Below are 27,640 nucleotides of genomic sequence, written 5' to 3'. Positions count from 1 at the left end.
GTGACCAAAATGCACCATGTGGGGAAAAAAGGCCCAATCCCGTATTATGCTAAGCACCCTCAACTTCCACGGACTTCAGTGGAAGTGGGGCGCATGTGCCACCTTCCCAGAAATTCTGCTCCTCTTCCAGGATCAGGCTCCAAATGGAGATGTGCCCACCCCAATCTATAAAGAGCAACAGCTGGCTGTGGCACAAGGTGGATACTGGGATATGTAGACTCTGTGGTGCGTCAGCAGTTTGCTCAGTCATATGCAAGCAAAGGGTGTCACGTATGAGTATGTAGCCAGCCAAAGAGAAAGGGGGAGGCTTTGGAGAGCTGTAGGGAAGCAATAAAAAAAGTGGGGGCAGCGTGGAGGGGCAAGTTTCTGCTTCCCTGCAAAATGTTGAAATACCAGGTGTTATTTAATGTATTTTATAAGATTTTAAGGCAATTTGTTCACTCCTTCCATTTTCGCCCATTGTGTGCATGCTCATGCTCCCAATTGCCCCACTCTGCCTGTCACATAATTGTGTTCTCTCGCTCTCACTCCTTCCACCCAGCTGTCTCTTTTGCATGCACAAGCTCACTGCCACGCTCGTTCTCCTCATTCTTTACCTCAGATGCAGATTGGGGAGCAGTTCACCTCCCAGGGTTAGTGCTGCAGGCTGTCTGTAGGCTCAGGCAGACATCACTGTGTTGGATACACTTGAGTATGCTTTCAAGGCTTTCTTCACAACCATCAGGGATAGAACATTGTTCAATGTAAATTGAGGTTCTGGGGGCAAATTCAGCAGCTCTGGAATCACAGAGCATGGGAGGGGGGGCGTATCTGAGATGATGGGGTAGAACAAGAGAGGCAACTTACATCTCCAAAATAAATCTGGATCCTCCTTTTAAAAATGTCCTAATGTCCTAGCTCAAAGACATTAGGCTCCAGTCCTGGAAAATACAGAGGGACAAATCCTTCCTGACTGTAGTATTTCCAAACCTTTTTTACTGGTGGGTGAATTGAGGTACAGGGTACTGGCTACCATAGCATAGAGGTGGCAATAAAAACTACAGAGTTGTTGCATAGCTACTCTAGCCTGTCTTTATATTGAGGGGGTAGGAGGAGTTGATCCCCCATCCTCCACATATATCCACAGCATAAAGCCCATTTACTCAGATTTTCCATGGCGGGTGGGGGAGGGGTGAAAATTTGGTCCTGCACTACTCAGTCTATCGGACATGGAACATAGAATTTGCAGTCCCCCTGCTATAACCTATAGTCATACTGGCTCTCTTGTACAAATGGAATGATATGCGTCTCTGCAGTAATACAGATGTGGATGTCTCAGAATAAAACACATTGGGAAGTTGAAATGAGTACAAAGTACCAAAGGAAAATTACCTGGGACTCAGCAAATACAATATGTATCCGGTTAAGAAATAAATATTCAGGAGGTGGGAAAATGATCAGTATGGATGACCAGGGAAATACAGGAGGAAATCAGGGCTGGGAGAAAGGCAGGCAAGACATATATAATTTATTTATTTTAAAATGTCTTGCCAGGGAAATTCCACTGAGAGCTAACATCTCATTTCCAAGGTGTCCCCTGGGATAAATCAGAAGGGTTAGCACTGAAAGTGAAGGCATAGAATATGAAAGAAAAAGAAGGTAAGAAAATGATCAAGAAAATCAAGATTGAAAATGAAAGGAAAATTACGTGAGACATGAAGATGAATAATAATGGCTTTACAAATGTAAAGTATAAGGAGCAAGAGGTTGATGAAAAAGACTTCGGGCCCTTTGGGGGAATATTGAATGGAAACTGGTAACAGAAGATGCCGATATTGCTGTGAAATGGAATGACTTCTTTAAATCAGGCAGATTGGCTTGGAGGAAGGAAAATATGAAACAGAAATATGATTGTAATGGCTTGTTGGGTAGTGGGGAAGATAAGCTGTGTGAGAAGGGAAACTATTGAAACAGAAGTAACAATGAACGATGGAAGCAGAGATGACTCTAGAACAAACTCCCAGAATATAGTCAGAACTGTCAAATGTGGACTGCTGTCAGGTAGAAATGGGCATGAACCAAAACTCCAGATCTGTTGTCCAGTTCTGGATTTGAACTTTGGCTCCCAACAGAAGAGTCAGAACCAAAATCCTTGTAAAGTGGAAGGGTTTGTAATTTTGTATTCACATGCAAAGTTCAGGGTGTAAAGATTGACTGGTAAGATTTGGCCCATTTTACAGATCAATTTGAACTGCAATCTCTGATCCAGTTCCAAATAATGTTTGGATATCTGTATGGTTGGGGGAAAGTGGTTGATTTGAGCCCATCATTAGTTAAAGGTTGAAACTTCAACAAACCACCACTTTTTGCGGAATTTTCACCCACATCTATACCAATCCACGTTTATTCACAGCTTTGTGCATTCTCACTGGGAGGTGTGTGAATTAGCAAATCTTTCTGCAAACCTGGCCTTAGGTTTAGGATGGTAACAAAAGCAGAAATCAGATGAAATTGCATGGTTTGGGGTTTCCTTACGAAGTAGTTCTTTATTAAAGGACCAGCATGAACCTCAGTGCCAATATTTTTTTAAATGGGAAACTAAATCCATATTTCAACACTTAAGTAAGTGGGATAAATCAGTGATTTTTCAGGTGCCAACGACCAGTAGCTCCCATAGAAGTCAGTGAGAACTGCTGGTCACTTAGCACTTTAGAAAGTAGGGCCACTTTTTTAGATGCCAAAATATGGATTGAGAAGCCTAACTTTATGACCCTATTTTTAAAAATATTGGCCCACATTTCTAAGAAACCATAGATTAGATAAAAGGGACCAGAGGTTCTAGCCGCCCATTGGCACCCAGAATGGTTAAAACTTCCTTCTCAATTCCTTAAAGTTGTGAGAAATCTGTGTGACTGATTTCAGAGCCAATAGCTAGGTACCACTCTTGTGAACCTCTCTTGCTTGGAATCAGCACGGTCTGATTTGGAAGAGTATGTAACATCCTAGCTTTTGAATCCTGATACTCACTAGTGGCTGGCCCACTTAGAGGTCTAGGGACTCCATCCAGATAAGGGAATTCTCCTTAGAGACCTGTGATTTTTGGAGCTGAAGAAACAGGGTTCTCGTCCTTTCTCTGCAGGGGTGTGTGTGTGTGTGTGTGTGATTAAAGGATGATTGATTGAAACTATGGATGTGCAAGTCTAACTTTGGAATTAGGAAAGATTTGAGTCAGTAACTGGAGGTAAAATTGGAGAATATGTTGACACGTACAGACTGGTAAAAAAAAAAAAAAAAAAGCCAGTGTGGATTATAAAGGGGAGGTCATGCTTCATAAATCCAATTAGCTTCTTTGAGAGAGAGAGATGGTCAATAAGAGCTGACGGGGGTAAATAAGTAGACCTAATATATTTAGACTTCAAGAGGGCTTTGAGGCATAATACCAGCCAAAAAGGCAAGTACATAAAGTTAGTAAGTACAATATGGATGGTGAAATTATATACTGGATAAAAAAGGAGCTTAGTAGCTAAGATCAGAGTAGTGGTAAATTGCTACCCACTGGGCAGGAAGCTGGATTTCAGAGATCAGTGTCAGGTCCAGTCCTGTTCACACTATACTTCAGAGTGGGAGAAGGGGAACACCTAGCAAGATATTAACACTTGCAGTTAATAGTAATCTGGGGCCAGTCAGTACCAAAGAGAGGGGACGCACAAAACTGAAGATCTAAAAGATCCTGGATGAAATGGGGCTTGACTGGTAGATAGTTTATTTCACTATCATGAAGAATCATAAAGCAATGTGGACTGTGTGGAAAAAGGAAGGGGGTAGGTAAAAAGATACATTGGATCAGTAAAAGAGATTGAGGGTGTACTATTAACTACTTCTAATTTGTTAATAGTGACTTAGCCTTGTGCCAATGCACAGAAAACAAAAAACTATTACAATGAAACTTAAAAACTAAATCCAAAATTATAACTTATTAAAATACTTGTAAATACAGGTTAAAAGAAACATACACCATTAATCCATGTATGACCACTATGCCACTTGCCCCTTGCTTATTTTAGCAGCTGACCATGTAAATAAGGCCACTGCTTAGATCACAGATTCACTGTCAGTTCCTAACAAATATTCTGTTTTCTGAGAGGTCGTGGAAAAAGGCATCCAGGACAAAAACATGGAAAGCCATTTTGACCTCAAAAGGCAATACAGATTACAATGTAATAAATAGTGGGGTAGATCTTCCATCTGTCCTAAGCCGTGTGGACAGAGGTGATTGCATTTCTCAATTCCAGTATATCAACCTTCTTAGTAAGCTGTCTGCATGGATTGGAAATGGAGAGCAGTAAACACCCTCCTTCGCGTGTTAATCCACAAACTGGCTCAATATTTGGCATACCCATGAGTTTTTTTAACAAGAGGAACCCAAGGTGACATATTTGAAATAGAAACAACTGCTGTTAATTGCTTGTTAATACCCTCTGTTCTTGATTATGAATTTCACATTTTTAAACTTAAATCTAATCATTTCTGATTCTCAGAAACCTAGAGATTGCAAAGAATTTTGAATATGCTGTAACCAAAGAACTTATGTGAGAAAGTCCTACTGAGCTGTTCCTCAAAACATAACCTTGACAAATGCTGTGGTTGCATACTATGAATACAAAGCCAGAAATTAATATTATTTTGGACAGAACAGAACTTGTGCTTGTCTGAGCTCTAAGAAGCCCAGCTGTGTTGTTATTTGGGAGACCAAGAATCTTCCAAAGAAATTTGTTTTGAATCACTTCCAGTCCTGAGGGATCATTCTGTCTCCATAGTTCACCCCAGAGGTCCTCAGGCCCAGATACCCTTGGAGCAGAGGGAAACTGTGAGTGTGGGTGGGAAGAAGGTCACTGCGTGGAGGGACACCGGAGCACAAGTTTCGGCTATCCGTGCTTTCTTAGTGGACCCCAATTTAATCAACCCAGAAATCCAAGTGACGATTCAACCCTTCAAGTCCAACTCTTTCAATTTGCCTACAGCCAAGTTGCCTGTCCATCTGCATATAATAAGACAGACATAATTTTAGGGGGAAAATACTAGACTCCTTTTAATACTAAAATAACATCATTGATCTAAAAATTAAAAAGAAAAAAGGCTAAAAGACAGCTCTGTTAAACCCCTTTTAACTGGAATGGCATCAGTTAATTCCCCATCCAGACCTATTCTAATCCTGCCCACTGTGAAGAGCTCTTAAAAGAAAAAGTAACTGGGGATTTATTCCAGCAATCTCCAATTTGCCACACAGATGGTCCCTATCAATTGAATCAAAGGCCAGTTTTAGACCAACAAAAGCTGCATACAGTTTTCCCCCTTAGGAGAGCGGCATTTGTAGATAAAATAAAAAAGTATAAAGCAGCTATCTGTAGTTGAACGGCCATTTCACAAACCAGCAAATAAATTATTTTTCCCTGCCCAGTTCTCTAGTCTCTCCAAAAGATAGTGAATGTAAATTTTTAAAGCAATGTCCAATAAACTAATTGGGCAGTAATTCCGTAGGTCATTCCTATACCCTTTTTCATAAAGTGGAATGATAATACTGGTAAACCATCCTGAGGGGGAAATCTCTGTATTGTTTATATTAGAGAAAAGTTTAGCTAAAACAGGAGCCCACCAGTCAATGTTCTCCTTAATTATTTCTGCAGGGATAAAAAAATCCTCCCCTGGCTTTTTACTACAATGCTGTTGATTAAATTAAAAATTTTACTTCCTCACTGGATTCTGCAGACGTGACTGGAAGGGAACAAGGAATGGAAGCTACCAAAGCCAAAATGTTAATATACGGCCTATCATTATAAAGGACAGAAAAGTGTTTCTCCCAAATATGCTTGGCAATTGAGCTTCAATATTACTTCTGATTTTCTCAGAACCCATTGCTACCAATTTTAAAAATGTACAGAATTTGTCATTTTGGTAGCAGATTCGAATTCCTTCAACTATGCCACTTGATGGTTCTGACTTCTTTTCCTTTCAACATTTTTTTATAAAGCTTTCTAAAATTAATTAGCTTTTGGATGGAGTGGGGCTGTCATAAATATAAAGGGAAGGGTAAACCCCTTTAAAATCCCTCCTGGCCAGGGGAAAGCTCCTCTCACCTGTAAAGGGTTAAGAAGCTAAAGGTAACCTCGCTGGCACCTGACCAAAATGACCAATGAGGAGACAAGATACTTTCAAAAGCTGGGAGGAGGGAGAGAAACAAAGGGTCTGTGTCTGTCTGTATGCTGGTTTCTGCCAGGGATAGACCAGGAATGGAGCCTTAGAACTTTTAGTAAGTAATCTAGCTAGGTATGTGTTAGATTATGATTTCTTTAAATGGCTGAGAAAAGAATTGTGCTGAATAGAATAACTATTTCTGTCTGTGTATCTTTTTTGTAACTTAAGGTTTTGCCTAGAGGGGTTCTCTATGTTTTTGAATCTAATTACCCTGTAAGATATATACCATCCTGATTTTACAGGGGGGATTTCTTTATTTCTATTTACTTCTATTTTTTATTAAAAGTCTTCTTGTAAAACACTGAATGCTTTTTCATTGTTCTCAGATCCAAGGGTTTGGGTCTGTGGTCACCTATGCAAATTGGTGAGGCTTTTTATCCAACATTTCCCAGGAAAGGGGGGTGCAAGTGTTGGGAGGATTGTTCATTGTTCTTACGATCCAAGGGTCTGGGTCTGTAGTCACCTAGGCAAATTGGTGAGGCTTTTTACCAAACCTTGTCCAGGAAGTGGGGTGCAAGGTTTTGGGAAGTATTTTGGGGGGAAGGACGCGTCCAAACAGCTCTTCCCCAGTAACCAGTATTAGTTTGGTGGTGGTAGCGGCCAGTCCAAGGATAACGGGTGTAATATTTTGTACCTTGGGGAAGTTTTGACCTAAGCTGGTAAAGATAAGCTTAGGAGGTTTTTCATGCAGGTCCCCACATCTGTACCCTAGAGTTCAGAGTGGGGGAGGAACCTTGACAGGGGCTTATGGATGGAATCCTGTGAGCTATCTTTCCTGACCTCCCTTGCCATAACATATAGCAATTTCTATGATGAAAGCTATCTGTTTCGTACCAAATTATTTTATGTTTTCAAGGGAAAGAATAACCGTTTCTGGTAGTGAGATTAACCTGTAGTTGATGTGTAATAGTGTTAATTACATCAAGGAATAGACTTGCATCACTAAGATCAAAACCCTGATTTTTTTTAACCCGAGCAAATAACTAAAAGAGAGATATTCTTTTTAATTTTAGTTTTAACCAATGGATTCTATTTAACTTGCCTTGCCTATAAGGTTTCAAAATTAGAAGTGAGATACTGTCCAACAAGGATCAACTGACATAATTGGGTCCGGGGGCAAAAATGAACCAAAAGCAGTTTATGGTCCCTATCAGATTTAAGGCCCACTGAAAAGTTTTTTTTTTTTTTAAAGCCAACTTAAAATTGGAACTGCAATATAATCAATCATGCACCTCCATTACTGCCTCTGTCATTTAGAACTGCCCGCCTAAATCTGTCCAAAATCACCAAAAATTTCCAGCCTGCTGAATGTATTACTTTATCTTTAGAATTCCTTGGGGAAGGACAACAACCCATCATTGAATGTATTACTTGATAGATTTAACAATCAAGCATTAAAATGACCTAAAAGAATAAAATTTGCTGCTAGATAATTTCCAGTGAACATCTTAGTAAGAGATTCTAACTCTACCCATATAGGTTCATTATAATAGGGGGATCCTTATGGAGGCAAATAAGCATTCAAAGCAACTAAAATATTATTCAAAATGTATCTCAGAACACTCATGACCACAAAAGCAAAGTCCATGATCTGGAATTTAAGAGTTCCTTTCAGCAATTTGATTGATTACGGGAAACTTGGCTTAGCAAAGATGAATCTTTTTATCTCTCTGGCTACGATTTTTTTTTTGAAGGATCTGTTAAATATGTTCAGAAGGGCAGACCAGTTAGTGGCCTATTTCTTTTTATTTCAATCAAATTAAATGCTACAGTTAGTGTATTAGTTCTGGGTAATATCTATCTTCAAGCTTACAGTATCCTGTAGAGTAACCTCAAAGTCAATCGTCGTAGAAGAGTTGGGACAAAATCCTGAAGGGATCAGACCAGAGGTAGGGCAGTCTCAAAGTTCATCTTCTTAGAAGATAATATCCAACTCCCCACAAATCCATCCTCTTCACTAGGAAGGGAGGTTCTGAAATCCATAATTTTAGACTGAGCAAGGGAACAGGTGGACACATAACATTTGTGGGCTGGTTGATGGGCCATAATCATTGCTAGTAGATGTAGTTAACTCATCACAGCCCCTTCTGCTAAGTTTTATGTAGTACTGTCCAGTTGCATATCCAGTCTGTAAAAACTAGATTTTGCATCTAAATGTTTGCCCAGCACCTGGGATCTTACCCGTACAGCAGGCACAACACGTCAAATCTTCCATCCATCTATGAGAACCAAATCTTCCAGGAACTCCAGAACAAAGCCCTTGTTTATCCTCCCTTTCTCTGCCTCATCAACTCTGGGTACACTGAAGTAACTGGTAGTGGATCTCCCCCAAACTCAGAGCTGCTCCTCATTGGCCGCTCTTACCTCCGTGTATACAATCCCCTCACTTACTTCCATGGGAGGAATCTCCTCGTGGGCTGCTTGCAGTGACCCTGGCTACAGAAATCAAGAATGGACCACCACCGCATACCCCTAAAAATGGAGACTTTTGCCTAGGTTGGACTCACTGCTATTCCCAAGAAAAAAATGCCGTACAACTGCAGTTCTCTGTGTCCACTGGCCACAACTCCTTCATCTCTCCCACAGCTGCAGCTGCTCCAATGATCCCACTCTGTCTGCTGAAACTGTCTGTCTGTGTTGTGTGTCTGCCACCTTGAATTCGCTTTCCTGGGAAATTTCAGAAAGCTACAGGCTTAACAAGGTGCTTCTGCTTAACCCTTTGAAACATCTTAGGTATCATTGACAAATGTTTGTTTTTTTCCAATTTTGTTTCAGTTTTCCCTTCTCTTTCCCATCTCCTGTCAAATGGCTTTTAAAGGTAATTTCTTTGCTGTGGGGTGTAGATCCTTTAGTTGCAGCATTGTAGCTAGGTTATAACTTCCTTAAGGATCCAGGGTGAACCACAGAGGATGCCATCTAGGCTGGGCCATTAGAAGTGTTGAGTCACAATAAGCATGGCTCTTAACTGCTCTGCACCATGAGATGACGAGTCTGCACCTAGAGCACTGTGCACATTTGAAGTCCTACATTCCAGGAAATGCTGATAGAACTGGAAAAGGCACAGAAGAGAGTAACTAGGATGATGCACCATATGAGTGACTACAGCCATGTGAGGGTCTGGGGGTTGTAATTTGCCCTCAGAGTCATATGCACATCTTGTTGAGGTCACAGTGTATTGCAAGTGTGTCTGAGGGCAGATTTTGCCTTTAGATGATAATCTTGGGAAAGGATGTGATGCAAATATGTAAGATTCTAAGAGCTAAAGAGCAGCTGGATTGTTCATCATGTTGGCTGAGAAACCACTGTCAGCTCAAGTTTATCAGTTCTTTCCTCCCTCCTTCCCCACTCCCACAGAAGAAGTTTCTGGCTTTCCTCACTATCATCTGTTGATTTGTGATGAAATTGCATCCCAGGTGGACTACAGACATGAGTTATTATATTACAAACACTGTCCTATCATAACATGGAAGTATGTTGACTGGTGGGTGTTTCCCAGATGCTAACTGATTGCCATATTTGGGGTCAGGAAGGAATTTCCCCTGGATCAGATTGGCAGAGATCCTGGGTTTTTTCCCCCTTCCTCTACAGCATGGGGCACAGGTCACTTCTAGGTTTAAACTAGCATAAATGGTGCATTCTCTGTAAGTTGAAGTCTTTAAATCATGATTTGAGGACTTCAGTAACTCAGCCAGAGGTTAGGGGTCTACTACTGGAGTGAGTGGGTGAGGTTCTGTGGCCTGCAATGTGCAGGAGGTCAGACTAGATGATCATGATGGTCCCTTCTGACCTTAAAGTCTATGTGAAGACATATTAGGTATAACTGTTGCAAATAAAGGGTGGCAATTTCACAAACATTCAGCATTGACTTAACTCTGCTCCCTATTGAAGTCAATGGTAGAACTCCAGTTGTCTTCAATGACAGCAGTTAGGCCACTGCTGAGCATTCTTGGAAATCCCACGCTAAAGGGCTAACTCTGCCTTTGGCTCTGCACATGTGCAGCTCCATAGATTGCTTATGCATAACTTTCACTGAAATCAATCAAGGGCAAAATTAATCCCAAGGTTGAATGTGACACAGTTCACAAAAGAATCAAAACCTCAACTTGGAGAAACAAACTGATTCTTCTCACAGTCCTCGTTGCTATAATCAAAAGCAACACCACATAACATGCTCCAATAGCTTAATATCTAATTAAGTGAATAATGAAATGAACACAAAATAGCATTTATTTCTTAGGCACTTGTTGTGTTGTGAATGTACTGTCCATAAATGAGGCAGTAGATCTGTTTCCACACTATCCTCACAAGTGATTAGGCTCTGTTTTCATTTCATTTCTTTTCAGCACAAACTGGCTGGAGGCTGGCATATTGGTGTGGGGCTTTTGTATAGCAGGAGAAGCACCTTCAGAAGCTTTGTGAGGTACTTAAGATTATTCTCTGTTCTGCTGTGGACTGAGCAGACATACAGTATGACCTCTTAGTTTGACTAGCTCCGTATTTTGACTTCAATTGACTTGGGCTCCAGAGATAAAAGATGATAAATTTTCTTGGAAAAAAGGACCCTGCATTGCATCGACTGGATACAGCATTTCTAGCAATAGCCAAGAGCAAGAAGAGCTTATTACCACTGGGTATCTCATAGTGTCTGAAAAGCAAATATTGAAGCTTTTTTAATTGACTCCTACAGAGGCCAGTATGCCTCTTTCTCAGTTCAGTGAGGACATCTTGCTCCATAAGTGATATTTTCCTTTCTGTAATCAAGTAATTACTAGGCTGAGTTCAGCTTCTCTCTCGAGTTCCTTGGCTGTTACTGTGTGAGCTGGTGTTCTCATTCAGATCAATGCTGGCTGTTGATGTAGCAGAGCTGGCTGCTCCATGCCAGGCTTGAATAGCTCCAGGCACTACTGCCCTTGTTACACACTGTGCTGGCAATCTCTCTCATCTGTTTCCTATTCAGGAATAGCCTGATTCCTGCCACCGTTTTTCTAGAAAGGCCCAAAATGTCAGTAAGGGCCTAAAGTAAAATGTGAGCCCTGAGTATTCAACTTGGCCTCCATTTTTGTGGACACAGTTTTGTATCCACAATGAAATGCTCAGAAAAGCACAAATACCTTGTGAGGGCAAACATATGGGCATAATTCACTTTTGGGGGGACAATATCATGTCCCCAAACATGGAAGTTCTCTTTCAAAATCGGGCCATTTATGTATAAATATGCTGACCTCAGCCAACCTGTTTCCAGATATTAAAGGATCACCTGAGAGTTTTTTGCAGGCATCTCACTTTCAGTGCTGCATGAGTTACTGGAGAGAATTGTGATTTGTATGAGGCATGTTCCATGGAGTGATAGAAATGCTATCTGGATATTATTATTAAGATGGCTATTAAGAAGCATGAGGCTGCCACAGTTGTAGTGTGATTGGCTTTTTAATTGTTTTTTATCCACACAGAGTTTCACTGGTAGAACTATCAGCGCAATATGTTGTGGGGTTGGATTAACATCAATAATTACCTGTCCAAAGAAGTATTAGATTCACAGACTTATTACAAGAAATGACTCATCTGGACTGTCTTGCATTCAGGTTAAGAACATTTCTATCAAGAGTTCATTAGGGCCAGGTTTTGATCTCTTACATTGTTGTAAATCAGAAGTGGTTCAGTTGCTTTCAGTGGTATCACTCTGCATAAATAAATTGCCGTAAATAAGACACAAATTTGGCTTTCAGTACCAGAATTGGAAGAGCTTTTGATTTCAGACGTGTCCAACAATGACTCAAACGAAGCATCTTTCTCACAATCTTTTCTTCTTTTCTTTGTTTTCCATTTTGGAAGGAGGAAAGAAGAGTAGGAAACTTATCCCCACTGAATGCATCCGATGAAGTGAGCTGTAGCTCAGGAAAGCTTATGCTCAAATAAATTGGTTAGTCTCTAAGGTGCCACAAGTACTCCTTTTCTTTTTGCTATCCCCTCTTAATACTTCTGATTTCAATTTTGGATCAGAAAATCAGAGCCTGTGGTTTTTGTGCAGGTTTATGTTATCTGCAGAAGATTCAGGAAAACTCTCCCCTACCATAGAAAGAATGTAGTCTAGCAAGGAGAAGAGTAGGTCATCTAGAGACCCTTACTTTTGTCTTTAAAAATGAAAAGTATCAGTATCTTATTACTAAGGAATGTTGTTTTTCATTTACTCTTTTCAGTATCTCAGTGTCTCTTTACTTGGACTAAATTTAATCTGTGGAACAAATTTTGCACGTTTCTAACTTTCTGATGTTTTCTTCTATGAAATCAAGGTTGTCCACCAGATGCAGTAGGACTGTAGATTAGTATGGTCCCAGTGGGATCTCCTTTAAAAGTCTCTCAAAACCTTTCATGTTACTTAAAAATTAAAAGGACTGTTTTCCCAACTCATGCTAGGGTTAAATTTTTAGTGCACTGTGTAGAAATGTTTCCATTACTCTCTTTAACATTAATGGGAGTTATACAGTGAAATTCCGATATATCATACCAAAAATGTTTCTTAAGTAAATGTAGAGACAAAAGTACAAAGGGCTATAAACCATTTGTCAGTTTTCTGACAAGCACCTCTTTTTTTCTCCCGATATATTAATTTAGAAAAATGACCAGACAAAAAGAGTAGAAAAATAATCTTATCCTAAACAAAAAGCCAACACAATAACAAAAGGGTCGACAAAGAAGGCTTTGGGAAAGTTATAGATGTGTGAAGTTACCAGTCCACAGTTTGAAGATATTAAATGCGTCTTTATTTTGACACAATATGTGGCAATCCATTATACTTGTCATTTGGCACATCCATCCTTCATCAGTTTCTCAAAGATAAAATAATAAAGCTTGACTAATACAAAAATATTTGTAAAGTAGGCAATGTAGTATATGATATGAAAGAATATTAAGAACAACAGTATAAGAAATCTACCTAAATCTTAATGAGTCCATTGACATGATGTAAGACCTGAAAAACTGGTACCCTATTATATCAAATCTCTCAAAAATACAGTGAAACAATATTAATGATTTGACTTAAAATAGTAACAGCAAGAAAATTGAAAGTTGCAGATTAAATTCTGCACTTATGCCACACTATTATGCCTAAATATCACAAGATTATCGAAACTGGCTTTTCTGTTACTGCTGCATAACTCTATCTGGTCCAGATCCAAAGCCAATTAAAGCTAATGGAAAGACTCCCATTGACCTTAAGTAGCTTTGGACCAGGCCCTTTGTGCCCAGTGGAGTAAATTAAGGATGGATTTTCAGCCTTGTCTGCAACTCTAGGTTAGGATTAAGGTTCTTAGGTCTCTGGTGAACCAGTGAGGGGAGTCTTAAAATGTGCATCTTTGCAAAGTAACTTTTTCCAAAAGTAGTTTTCTCAGCAGCAGTCTGCCATCTAAATCCAGTAATATCCTAGTCCTGGGAAAGAGTGAATGGTGCACAGAGGAAAATCAGTGCTAGGCAGCAGAAACCAGTAAACTGTTTCTATCTATTCCCAGTGACTGGGAATTCTCAGAATTCCCTTGGTTTTATGTTAAATTTTATCCTTAACATTAAGTGCCCATGATTTGTTTCTAGTGTAGCAATGGGTAAAGGGCTGTTGGATGTTCTGAGATTCTTATTTACCAGGTTTGGAAGGGATAATGTTCTTAATACAGAGTAATGATTAGCACAGGAATTGGGCATCAGCTGCTGGATATACAGCTGGTCAGAAATGTTTCCCAGAAATGTACTGGGTTCAAAAGCTTCAAATGAACCACAGGCAGGGGATTGGGCTCCCTGCAGAGGGGCTTGGGTGCCTGGCTTCTCAGCTTCTGGCTCTGCAACAGGGAGCCTGGAAGCCTTGAGAATACTGATTGAGTCAGGATCCCTGCCATGGAGGTGGGAGCGTAGAAGTCCTGCGACCGGCTTGCAGAATCTGCAGCTCCAGAGTAGCTTGAGCCAGGGACCTCAAGTCCTCCAGACTCCAGGGCTAGTTGGCCCCTTGGCTGCCTGACTCATTCAGCCTGCTGAGCAAGCTGCCCCAAGAGTCAGGTAGCCCAGGGACCCAGCTGGACTGGGAGTCTTAAAGCCATAGGACAGTTCACATGGCCAGGCTGCCCTGGAGCCACAGACACTTGAAGCCCTGGTGGCTGCTGACTGACAATGATGTGATTCTTGTCACTTTCACTGGGCTCACAGCTGAATAGCAGCCGTGAGGCTGACAGGCATGTTATGTCAATTTCATTCAGCATCTGCCTTGGTCCCAGGGAGCATATTTTGTTTTTGAAATACCATGGGTCAGTGTTTCCAAAATGGAATTTTGATGGAGTTTCTGGCTTGCTGAAATTTTGAAAAACTTGGTTTTGGTCTGAATTGGAATGAAATAAAATTTCAAAATGTCGTAATTTCCTGTGAACAGTAAATTCAGACTTTTGATGAGCTCTCTTCCTGGATTCACCTTCCAGCTTTCAATGCCTGAATTTACACCTGAGCACAATGTTAACAACAACCACAACTGGCCAAGACATAGTTTTCCCATAACAAGTAATTCGACTATGGAACTGACTGCTGCAGGAAGTTGTCGAGGCCAAGTATTTACCAAGATTCAAAAAGGGATGGGGGATTTATATGGATAACAAGACTATCCAGAGTTGTTATAATTTTGGAAGAGATATTACACCTCATGCTTCAGGGTTTAAGCTGATCTCTAACAAGCAGCGATCAGGATGAGACCTAATGTAGGGGGTGGATTATCCCACGTCTGCCTACTGCAGGGTTGTTATACCTTACTCTGAGTCTCTGACATATCTGGTACTGGCCACTGTCAGAGACAGGATACTGGGTTAGTTGGGCCTTGAGTTTATTCCAGTATGGCCAGTCCTATGTTCCTGTCCATTCACTATGATGGTAATAGATATTTTCACATTCTGGGTCAGCATGACTCTGTTTGCAATGTGAAAGTAAGTCAACCCTATAAGAGTCCTGGCAGTAAATACCTTAGTTAATGACAGAATGGCAACCCTAATAGTATAACGGAAATCCAGAAAAATGTAATGCTGGGCAGCCTGGAGAACTCTTTCCTACAGTATAAAATAAAATCAGACATTTTCCCAAGAGTGGTTGGCATCATGTTATGCGGGAGCACAAATAGGATGACCAGATGTCCCTATGTTATAAGGACAGTCCCGATATTTGGGGCATTTTCTTCTATTACCCCCCCAGCCCCGTCCTGATTTTTCACACTTGCTGTCTGATCACCCTAGCACAACGGAGGTTGACGGAAGTCACCTCCATACACGCTGGGCCCCTTCTTATTGTAGCTGTGACTTGTAGTGCTTGCTCACAGCTAATGGTGGCACAAGAATCTGAGAAGGGGGTGGGGATGGGCAAGATGAGGCAGAGCCCTGGTCTCTATGCAGAGCTGACCCAGTGCTGAGGAAAGCACATTCTGCACCCCCTTCTAATGTTGCAGATCTGCCACAGCAGTGTGCATATCCCAGGAGCTGCTGCAGAAGGATTCAACAGGAACTCCTCCTGGCGGCTTCTATTGCACAGCAGTCCCTAAAAGATGGGCTCTCAAGCTTCTTGCCTCTACTTGTTTATCAACAGGAAGATACAAATGTTCACATCTGATGCTCACCTGAGGGGCTTGATCTTTTTAATATTCTCTCCCTCTCTCATTTTAGAAGTGCTAACTTCCTACCATGCTCCCAGCTCGTAGTAACAAACCAATTTTGTTTCTTTGCAATTTTCATATTTATTCCAGCCTGTGTTTTGTTTTCTTTCCTATTTGGAAGCATCCTTTACTTACTGTACATCTGTTCTGAAACAAAAAGATGACAAAGTGGTTATTAATCAGAGTGATTTATAGAGAAGGACTTAAATGGTGAGCCAGTAAAGCAGACAGAACCCGCAAAAACTGGCAGATGAAATGTATTAAATGAGAGATTGGCTATAAACAGCTAAGATGACACATGTGCATACCAGCTCCGGCAATCAGAATGCATGCATTTCAGTCTGGGGGCTTCTGTAATAAGATGTATGCAAGCTGATGACTTTGAGAAGGGATTTTTTTTCAAGTTGGGAGACGTTTGCTGAGAGTCTATGAAGTAAATTCTCTGCAACAAATCATAAGAATTTGTTTCTTTTCATGTCTGCATGATGTAAGTAGAAACATGACAAGGTAATCCTCCCCTTTCTTCATAACACATTTTCGGCTCGTGTTCAGTGTTTTGGGTACAAGATTGAAGTTGTATGAGAGATTTTATTTGTTTGTTCTCTGCTTCCACTTCCACTTTTCTTTGACGTTATAGAACTACTGATCAAGGCAAACACCCCCGCCTCTGCACAGAGCTGTGATGCCATTTCTTATTAAGCAGTAAGGGACGTTTGTACAGCTGGTTTCCTTTTTCACAGATATCTCTTTTGGTCCTCCACCTGACCTGTAGCCTCTGGAATTCAGGTGAGCAATGAATCTGAACTGAAAGTAGCTGACAGGGTTTGAAATGAGTGCAACAGAGACTTGCCTAGGACTCTGCGAGGCAAATGAGGAACTCCGAAAAGATGTGTGCATATTGCATATCTTTTGGAAACTACAACATGGAGTATTACACTATATATCATTAGGTAGGTTGTCTGCACTGATTATGGCTCAGATGATCAGTTTTCAGAAGCTGCAAAACCCATGGCTGATACAATAAGCCCCTGTGTAAATAATAATTGGCCTTCTTAGCACTTGTAGTGCTCATCATTAAAAACTCAGCATTCATCCACACTTATCACACTGGTGCCTGAAAGAGCACAGTTGTTTCCTACTGTCAGCACTGGGAATTGCTGTGATATCTCAAAAAGAAAAGAAGGACTTGTGGCACCTTCGAGACGAACAAATTTATTTGAGCATAAGCTTTCGTGAGCTACAGCTCACTTCATCGGATGCGCTTCCGAGGAAGTGAGATGTAGCTCACGAAAGCTTATGCTCAAATAAATTTGTTCTTCTCGAAGGTGCCACAAGTCCCCCTTTTCTTTTTGCAGAGACAGACTAACACGGCTGCTACTCTGAAACCTGTGATATCTCCGATGCTGCATTGTGGAAAGTGGTGACTCTTTCACATAGAGCAAGAGCTTTATAAATATTAACTACTAACTCATCTTGTTGCCCTTGTGAGAAATGGGTTATTATCCCCACTTCGCAGATGAGGAAACTGAGGCAGAGAAGACACAGGACTTCACAGAGGAAGTCAATGTCAGGCTTAGCATTAAAACTCAGGAGTTTATGGTTCCTAATCTGCTGTGTTCAAACCACCAGAATGCATAGCTCTCTCTAGTAAGACCAATCCTATTACACATATATTAGTGACTTTAATCTCAAAGGGCCTTACAATTAATTATTTCATCTACCTTATGGGAGGAGTTAAATATTATTATGTTATGCCCATTACACTGATGGTTAAATTGAAGTACAGCAAGATTGTTATAAATGTGCAAGCTCATTGATCTTGATGAAACGCGCTGAACACAGGAAGCCTTGCTTATCAGCAAACGTTAAGGACAAAGTTAGTAACAGGCTTCTGTTGTCTGACCAACCAGCAGGGAAGAGGTTTGTTCAAACAGGCACTTTTGAAACATGTTCTTAGCCAATAGAAATAGCTGAGCTCCCCTTTCCATGGAAGCTATGCGGCAAGAAAATACCCTTTTCATCTGCCTGTATTTTGTTTGCAGTACACCTCTTATTTATTTGTTTTATGGTAGCACCTAGAGATCCTTCCTGAAATCAGGGCCACATTGTACTAGGCACTGTACAAACACAAATTAAGAGGCAGTCACTGTCCCAAATTTCTCACCGTCTAAATATACAAGACAGACACAGGGTGGAAAAAGGGAAACCGATACAGAAAAGTGAAGTGACTTGCTCAGAAATGTTCTTAGATTTAATTCCTACCCGATTGTACTTTTTTCCCCCCCACTGGGGAAGATTGTTAATAGAAATTGTGTGTTTGTGTGGGGGGGAGGATGTGAAAGGGAGGCGGAATTTGAAGTGAAATTTGCAAACATCAAAAGCTGAATAGCTTTATAAATACAAAGAAAACAAGGAAAGAAGAAGTGTGACGACTAACCAGTGAGGATGGGATGGAAATTAAAGATAATCTAGGCAGGGTTCAACACCTAAATGAATATTTTGCCTCAGTTTTTAATAAGGCTAATGAGGAGCTTAGGGATAGTGGCAGGGCGGATAATGGAAATGAGAATGTGGATTTAGAAATGACCACATCCGAGGTGGAAGACAAACTCAAAGCCAAACTTGACAAAGCCCTGGCTGGGATGATTTAGTTGGTGTTGGTCCTGCTTTGAACTAGACGACTACCTGAGGAAATGCAGTAGGTCTAATCTAACTGGATTTCAGTAAGGCATTTGATAAAGTTCCACCTGGGAAATTATTAGTTAAATTGGAGAAGATGGGGATTAATATGAGAATTGAAAGGTGACTAAGGAACTGGTTAAAGGGAGACTACAGTGGGTCATACTGAAAGGTGAATGGTCAGGCTGGAGGGAGGCTAGTAGTGGAGTTCCTCAGGGACTGGTCTTGGGACCTATCTTCATTAACATTTTCATTAATGACCTTGGCACAAAAAATGAGTGTGCTAATAAAATTTGCAGATGACACAAAGTTGGGGGGTATTGCCAATATGGAGGAGAACCAGAATTTCATACAAGAAGATCTGGATAACCTTGAAAACTGGAGTAATAAAAATGTGCTGAAATTTAACAGTGCAAAATGCAAGGTTGTGCACTTAGGGACTAACAAGAAGAATTTTTGCTATTTGCTGGGAACTTATCAGATGAAAGCGACAAAGGAGGAGAATGACCTAGGTGTATCGATTGATCACAGAATGACTGAGTCACCACTGTGGTGTAGCCATGAAAAAGGCTAATGCAGTCCTAGGATGCATCAGGCCAGAGGCGGTGGAACTGGGGGGGACACATGGTCCCCCACTTTTTAACATGGATAGAGTAGCCTCAGCCAAGCACTGAGCGACAGTGGCAAGGACTGTGCTTCATGGCAGGGGAGATAAGGTGGGTCGTGTGCCCTGGAGGGTGGGGACACGGGCCCGGAGCTGCTTTCGGGCACTCCAGCACCCCACTCAGGGCAGGTGGAAGGTCCAGGGCTCCCCACAGGGCACTGAGCTCCCTGCATGGCTCTTACCACATCCGGGTTCTGGCTTCTGGCCTGGCCAGGGGTCAGGGCCCTGAGGGGGAGAGATGGAGCAGAGAGTGGGGCCACAGTTCTAGCACCATTGACCTCCAACTTCTGTACAGGTTCCAGTGCTCCTGCATGAGGCAAGATGTTTCCAGTAGAGGTAGGGAATTGTTATTACCATTATACAAGGCACTAACTGAGACTTTATCTGGAATACTGTGTGCAGTTCTGGTCTGGTCTCCCATGTTTAAGAAAGACAAATTCAAACTAGAACAGGTGTAGAGAAAGACTACTGGTATAATCAGAGGAATGGAAGACCTACCTTACGAGAGGAGACTCAAGGAATTTTGTTTGTTTAGATTAACCAAAGGAAGGCTGAAGGGAGATATGATTTCTCTCTATAAATACATGAGAGGGATAAATACCAGGAAGGAAGAGGAGTTATTTAAGTTAAGGGCCAATGTTGACACAAGAATAATTGGATGTAAATTGCTATCAACAAGTTTAGGCTTGAAATTCAACAAAGGTTTCTAACCATCAGAGGAGTAAAGTTCTGGAGCAGTGGGGGCAAAACACCTAATTGGTTTGAAGACTGAACTTGATAAATTCATGTAGGGAATGGTATGATTAGATTGCCTACAATAACATGTGGCCCATCGGCAACTAGCAACTGCTAGTAGCATATATTCCCAAAGGTTGGAAAGGGTGCACTAGATTGGGAGGGCTCTGAGTTATGACAGTGAATTCTTTCCTAGGTATCTGGCTGGTGGGTCTTGCTGAAGTTCTCAGAGTCCAACTGATCACTATATTTGGGGCTGGGAAGGAATTTTCCCCCAGGTCAGATTGGCAGAGACACCCTGGGGAATTTTTGTTGTTCTTTACAGCATGTGGCATGGGTCGCTTTCTGGTTTGAATTGGAGTAAATGGTGGATTCTCTGTAACTTGAAATCTTTAAATCATGATTTGAGGACTTCAGCCAGAAGTTATGGGTCTATCACACGAGTGGGTGGGTGAGGTTCTATGGCCTGTGGTGTGCATAAAGTCAAACTAGATGACCAAGATGGTCCCATGGTGAGACTTCAGGATAAGGGCCACAGTTTGTCTGCTCTTATCTTTGAAATAACCAGACAGTGGTGGATATAGTGGTGAGCATATGCACAGAGGGGGATTTTTGCATCAGAGTTTGGATGGGAAAAGATTTGAAGTGATTAGAACAATGGATTTTTTAAAAGGAAAAACAGAAATACAGTAAAAAAAAAAACAACAAAACCTCCAACCCCTTAAATATTCCACAGAGATAGATGAAGAAGAAATTGAACTTTTCTAATTCCATTCTTTGGTAATTTTACTTCAGTGACATTCCTTTTTCTTCACATTTCTCTGAGTTGCTACACAAAAAAATCCTATTATTTTAAAATAGCTTTTAATTATCAGTTACTTAATACAAAACATTATTTAAAAGTGGTTAGAAAATATGACGTGGAAGCTGTTCAGAAAAGAGACAGGAAAAACAAAAGCATCATCCAGCATTTGTAAGAAGATAACATACTGTTCTTTCCCCAGTTTCTTTATTCTGTGGAGAACAGTAATTATCCTAACCAAATGAATAATTCGACCAGCTTTTTCATAGCTCCTTTTGCATGAGTTCTATGGTTATTTATGAATGCTCCACAAAGATTATGACAGGTCCTGCTTCTCAAACCTGAATAGTCAGGACTCTGTTGACTCCTGGATTTTCTTTGAAAGTTCACTTAAAAGCCCCCAAGCAAATCACTAAATCAAAAATGGAAGATTTACATAATCTACACAAATATGTGTTTTTTTAATGACAAACTTTAACTAGATAGCTCATTATTTTTTAAATGTTAGTCTTTCTTTCACATATGTTTGACTACTTTTTTATGGCCATCAGTTACTCAATAGAGGTAGAGCCCAATTTAATCTCTGCTGTAGTAAGTTTACAAATCATAGCATGGGAGGCAGCATAGTTTTAGTGGCACAGGGATAGGAATTTCAAGGCCTGAGTTCTATTCCTGTCACTGACCTACAGTGTGACCATGGGCTAGAGCCTTTGTTTCTCTTTGTCACAGTTCCCCCACCTGTAAAATGGAGTTAAGGATAACCCACTTGTCTTTGTAAAGTGTATTGAGAACCGCTGATGAAAAGCCCTAGATAAGGCAAAAGGATTATTATTGTTTTGTTCACTGTTTGCAGCAGCACTGAGTAAACTGTGATTAATCAGTGAGCTATTAATGCTGCTTCCCTTAGGGAGGGAGGGAAGAGGGAGGGAGAGGAGGACAGGAAGGTGGGAAGAACAGGCTTTTCCTCTCCTGCTCTATTTGTGAAACAACAAAGTCAAAGGAATACTAATTGGTGTTGTGTGTTGCCTTTTATTGCCATGTCAGAGATATCATCCCCATTGCACTGTATGACATTTGCATATAATTGTTGTCTATAATTAAAACCAGGTCATAATTAGCTCACTCTCTCATAGCAAAAAAGAAGACATCACAATCAGCCCTTTTGGTATATGATGTTCATGCCAAACGTTAACAGCGATGCAGACACAGTGGTGTACATCCAATGGCAACATCATCATCAGAGATCCTCTGTGCATCTCCATGTGTCACTTGCTAAATGAGATTGGGGCATATCATTCACTGTCCCCCAAGGACAAATGTTAAAAGGGTGCCAGCACATTGTGGTCATCTTAGGTAGGCAGGGCCAGCAATGGAATTAAGGATGATTGCAAAGAATTTTATTCACATTTCTTTGTGGGGAAAAATTATTTAAAATTATTGACTATTTCATGTTAGCTTTTTTTTAAAAGCAATATGCAAAGCAGCTTTTTAAAATCTATGCTGTGGAAAGCTATAGTGTTGTTTTTTTTTTAAAATTCCCTCTGATAGTACTTATAAATTCTAATACTGCCTCTATTTATCTAGCAATGTGGATTTGAACTAGTGTTGAATGAGTGATTAACCTGGCAAAATGTTTGTCTACACTTTATGCATTTGTATATGAATGTACATGAATATGCATACACAGTATACGCATTTAGTGGAATACTATTAAAGTATCATCATTAATAATTAAGGCTCCACCCTTATAAACAGGTATGCAACAGACATAATTTCACACACACAGAAGAGTCCTTCTGAAGTCAGTGGGACTACTCAGAATGAGTGAAGTTAAGCACATGCATAAGTCTTTGCAGGATCAGAACCTAACAGTGGAAGGGTGTGAAGTGACTGACTCACTTGGTTTTAGAAGAACAATGATGTATTTTTAGAAATTTATGTGAAAAGTATCTGCCTTGAGGAAGAAGATCTCTGCATTAACTGCCTTCATTTTAATCAGTAGCTTCGAGATTTATTTGAAACTTGCCCTGCAAAAGCTCCTTTGGGGGTGGGGTGGTGTGGGGTGCGGGGAGAGAAAACATTTTGTAGTGGTAAACACCCATTTTTTCATGGTTTGTGTGTATAAAAAGACCTTCCGTACTTTCCACAGTATGCATCCGATGAAGTGAGCTATAGCTCACGAAAGCTTATGCTCAAATAAATTGGTTAGTCTCTAAGGTGCCACAAGTACTCCTTTTCTCTTTGCTACTTTGGGTACCTTTGCTCTCAATTCTTTTTTTTCTCTGCAGAAAATGTTTTTGCCAAACATTTCACCATGTCATTCCTTCTCTAATCACAGAGTATCTCCTCCTTCTCCCAGGGCTCTGTGGGAAGCAGTTGGCCTAGGATAGAGGGAGGGATACATGCTCAGTTCTCGCCCAAGCTACAAAGGACAGATGAGACTAATTTAATTTTTCCATATGATATAACTTTAGCTTTTCAAAGAATTTTGCAAACATCCCTACTGTTACCCCTAGTGAGATAGGTAAATAAGTATCATTCCTGTTTGACAGATAAGGAGAAAGGGAGTTTACCTGAATTTTGCCTAAGGTCAAAGAGTAAATAATTGCCTAGTATTCTTGCCTCTCAACCAATGCCTAACCAGCAAGACCACAGTGCCTCACTTACCCACTTAATTATTTCACCATAGGCCCTTCATAAAGGTGGGGGATATGTGAATAGCCCCTTTTTGCAGACGAATTAACAGAGGCAAAGTGACTTACTCAGTGTCACACATCAAGAAAATGATAGGCCCAGAATTAGAACTTAGTTCTAAAGCCAACTCGGAACAGAGAGTAGGATTTCAAGAGGTCAGTGGTGAGTGCCTTTGAAAATACCACCCAGGGTCTCACAGCAAAATCACTGAACTATTTTGTGTGTTAATTAGAGCTGGTTGAAAATTTTCCAACAGGACACTTTTCCATTGGAAAATGCCGATTCACCTTAATTGAAACACTGCATAGGAATGTGTTGATTCTGACAAAATTTGTGACAGAACCAAGGCAGGCAGGCTAGCCAGCCCAAGCTCTGGGCTGCCTAACTCCCCACACAGCTGTCTTCCTGGGATGTTGGGCAATAGGAGGCAGCGACTTGTGGAGCTGGTTCCCCAAATCCCTGGATAGTTTCTTCCTGGGGTTTCCTGATGCTTCTGGCAAAAGACTCCTTGGTGGCAATTGCCCAGGAAGCAGGATCCTTGGCTTCCTGGAGCAGCTGCATGCCCTGTCCTACACAGCTCTCCAGGAGGCAGCTGCCTGGGGTGATGGGTAGCCAGGACCAATGTGAAAAAATCTGTTTGTTCTCTCAAAATAGAATGTTTCAGAATTTTTCATCCTGGAAAGATGTTTTTGCATGAGGGAAATTCCCTTTTCCAGTCAGCTATAGTGTTAATTACCCCATCTGAAAAATATGTCTGATAAGAATAATACTTGGCGTTTACATTCTGCTTTATCTTCTGTAGATCTCCAAGTCCTTTAAAAATGTGGGTAGGCACTGTGAACCCTAATGTACAGATGACACAGCTGCAGTATGTAGAGAGATTTGAAGCAATTACTTTGAGACAATATCGTCACCATATTTTGGGTTAGGGAGGAATTTTCCCCCAAGTCAGATTTGGAAAAACCCTGGGGGTTTTTTTGGTCTTTTTCTACAGTGTGGGGCACGAGTCACTTGCTGGTTTGAACTAGAATAAATGGTGGATTCTCTGTAACTTGAAGTCTTTAAATCAAGATTTGAGGATTTCAGTAACTTAGCCAGAGGTTATGGGCCTATTGCACTAGTGGATAGGTGAGGTTCTGTGACCTGTGGTGTGCTGGAGGTCAGAGTGGACGATCATGATGGTCCCTTCTAGCCTTAAAGGCTGAGTCTGTGGAAGAAGAGTGAGACAGGAATTTAGGATGTCTTGGTTCCAAATCCTGCCATGCATTCCTCTTCACTGGGAAGCGTTTTGGTGGAAAATAAAACAGGCACAGAAGGATTCCCAGACCCTGGGTTTCCCAAAATATTATGAATGATATCTGAGCCACTGAAAGGACTAGATAGTTGACTGTAAAGCAGAATTAGTTTGGTGCATATGAGGAGTGCATTTCCTTAGGTGTACTTGTAATGTGTGTACATTAAACCACAGGTCCTCCAGAACAGCCAAACACAGCTTGGCACAAATATAATAGGGTGAGGGGCAAAGAGAAATTTTAGCTATCTTATGGCTTCCCAATCCTGTGGGTTGAAAATAGGGGAATGGGGAGGCACTAGCATAAGCAAGTTTTTTTGTTTTTTTTTAAGAACAAAGATGAACTCTGTGGCTCACTCTTGTTCAGTTTTAGGGTATGTCTATGGTGAAGCCCCAGGTGTGACCACAGCACCTATAGACATACCTGGGGTAGCTTTGATCTAGCTAGCTCAAATAAGAATAGCAGCAGTGAAGCTGTGACAGCACAAAGAAAAGGAGTACAGACGGCAGTCTGGGCCACCAACTCAGCATCCCTTCTGGGCTGGTACAGCCGGTGCTGCTGTGGCTTCATTGCTATTGATTTGGAGTCGACTAGATCAAACTTACCGCAGGTATATGCTGCAGTCACACCTCTGATCCCGCTTTAAATCTCAGTGATTAAATATGTGTTTATACAGTGAATAAGATTCATTTTCCTCAGCATTGTCATGCACTACTTCACAAGATGAAAAAAGCGGCCATTTAGCTATGCTCACATTTTCAAACTCCTCCAAGCTTCCAGTATGGATTGGCATGCATCATTGATATTTCTAATTAACCTTATTCAGGTTGCCTGAGCACGAGGGATTGAACAGGTAAAGATCAGTAGGCCTCATGACAAGCCTACTCTCTTTCAGTCCATAGTGTGGGTGTGAGTGTGTGTGTTGGAGGGGGTGGGGTGGGGTGGGGGGTTAGAGATGTGGGCTTTGTCACTGGGTGAATAAAAGGTAAAATATATGGATTCAACTTGCGTTTCAATTCAGCCCACCACCATATTGATTGAGTCTAAAGTATCCATTGCAAGTTGGAACATGGCTCTTGTTCACAACAATTTACAACACTTTATGATCTATTTCATTGCATCATAAATGTAATAATGGCCGAATGTTCCATGAAACATCATAAAATGACATGAATTACAACTTCAGTCTATCTGTTTGTGAGTGACAAACTGGAGAAGCTGGCTTAAGCTCGGGTAACGCTGGCTTTTTTTTTTTATGGCAGGTCTTCAGTGTTTCAACAGCTCTGGGCCATCACATTCCACTCTCCCCATGGGCCAAATGAACCATCAGTTCAACTCATGTAGTCATTACAGTAAGATTATTAAATGAGGGGTTTTTTCATGTATCCTCTGCTAATATTTCCAGCTTTTTAAACATTTCAGAATATATTTTAACTAAGGACTAAAGTGCTTCTGTGACGCAATAATGCTTTACACCTAATGTCTATTCACTTGTAAATTATTCTAACATATATTATTTTAGGAGCCATTAAACTGCATGCAGTTTCATCAGAAAATGTTCAAATCCCATAGTGGGTGTAATGTCCTGTAGCCACATCGTCCACTCCATCTCACTCTGGAAGTCAGAAAGCATTTTCCTATTTTCCTATGCAGGAAGTGGAAGAAGAAGGAGGGAATAATCCAACAATGCCGTATGGGCCATTGCAGGGCTGACATTTCCAGTATTACCCTTATACTCAGGAGTTTATTTTGCTATTTGCTGTAGTTTTGATCTCTAAGGAAGACAAAGACAAACAATGAAATGGGGGCATGCAACAACTCTATGGACGGACATTGCTGTAAAACTGATACAGAGGCAGACATCCCTGTAATGTTTCCAAAGCATAGCACATAGCACAGCAAGAACCACAGATGCCGCCTACAAAAGACAGTTCATACAGCAGATGGGAAATCACTACAAATACGTGGCCTGGTGGACAGAGTACAGGAGTGTGTTGGGAGACTTGGGATGTATTCTCTGTTTTCTCATTAACTGCCTGTGTCACTTTCAAGACACTTCATCTCTTCTGCCTCAGTTTCTCTATCTGTGAAATTGGTCTCATCTTCAGAAAAGTTTTAAGATCTCTGGGTGAAAAGTGCTATATAAGTGCAAAGTATTATTGTTTTATCGTGGGCAAAATACAATGAAAAATAATCTATATCATTTCCTAGCTCTAGGTTGGCCTTTTCCTTGTCAGTTTTGCTTTAGATAGTGGTGACATCCCAGAGACAGCAATCTGTAATTGTACTATATCATCTTACTTTTTAAAAATGAAGTCAACTTCATGTTCTGTTGGCTTTACATATGTGTCACAAAATCATCCACGAGTGTGCCTTACTTCTGATACCAGACACCCACCGGCTTCTTTTAGGATTGAATTCAGGAGTGTGAGGTGGGAGAACTCAGTTCAGTTCCTCTCTTTCTGCTACTCTCTGCCTGTATGACCTTGGGCAAAATCATTTCAAGGGGTAATGTCATTTCAGATATCATATTCCCACTGTAGGGGGGGAATAAGGGGAAAGGAAGAGGAAGGGTGGGTCTTGACTTACCCTGTTGTCAAGGAGACTAGAAGGGAGAATGATGGGGAGAGGAGGATGAGAAGAGGGAAAAGGGAGGATTGGTTGATTTGACACTAATATCTCAGGCCAAATAGAGAAGACGTTAGAAAAATGCAACCACCCAACCACCAGCTGTTGCTAGGGCAGCAGCAAATTGAAAAGAAGATGGAGGGAGGAGGAGGCAGAAGTTGTATCACATCTGATATTACAATCACACCACACTCATCCATGACCTCTGCTTTAAATAGGGCAACATTAACAGGTGTGTGGGTGGGTGC

This window comes from Lepidochelys kempii, chromosome 4 (assembly GCF_965140285.1).
Source record: "Lepidochelys kempii isolate rLepKem1 chromosome 4, rLepKem1.hap1, whole genome shotgun sequence".
NCBI lineage: Eukaryota > Metazoa > Chordata > Testudines > Cheloniidae > Lepidochelys > Lepidochelys kempii.
Note: the sequence above shows the minus strand (reverse complement) of the source record.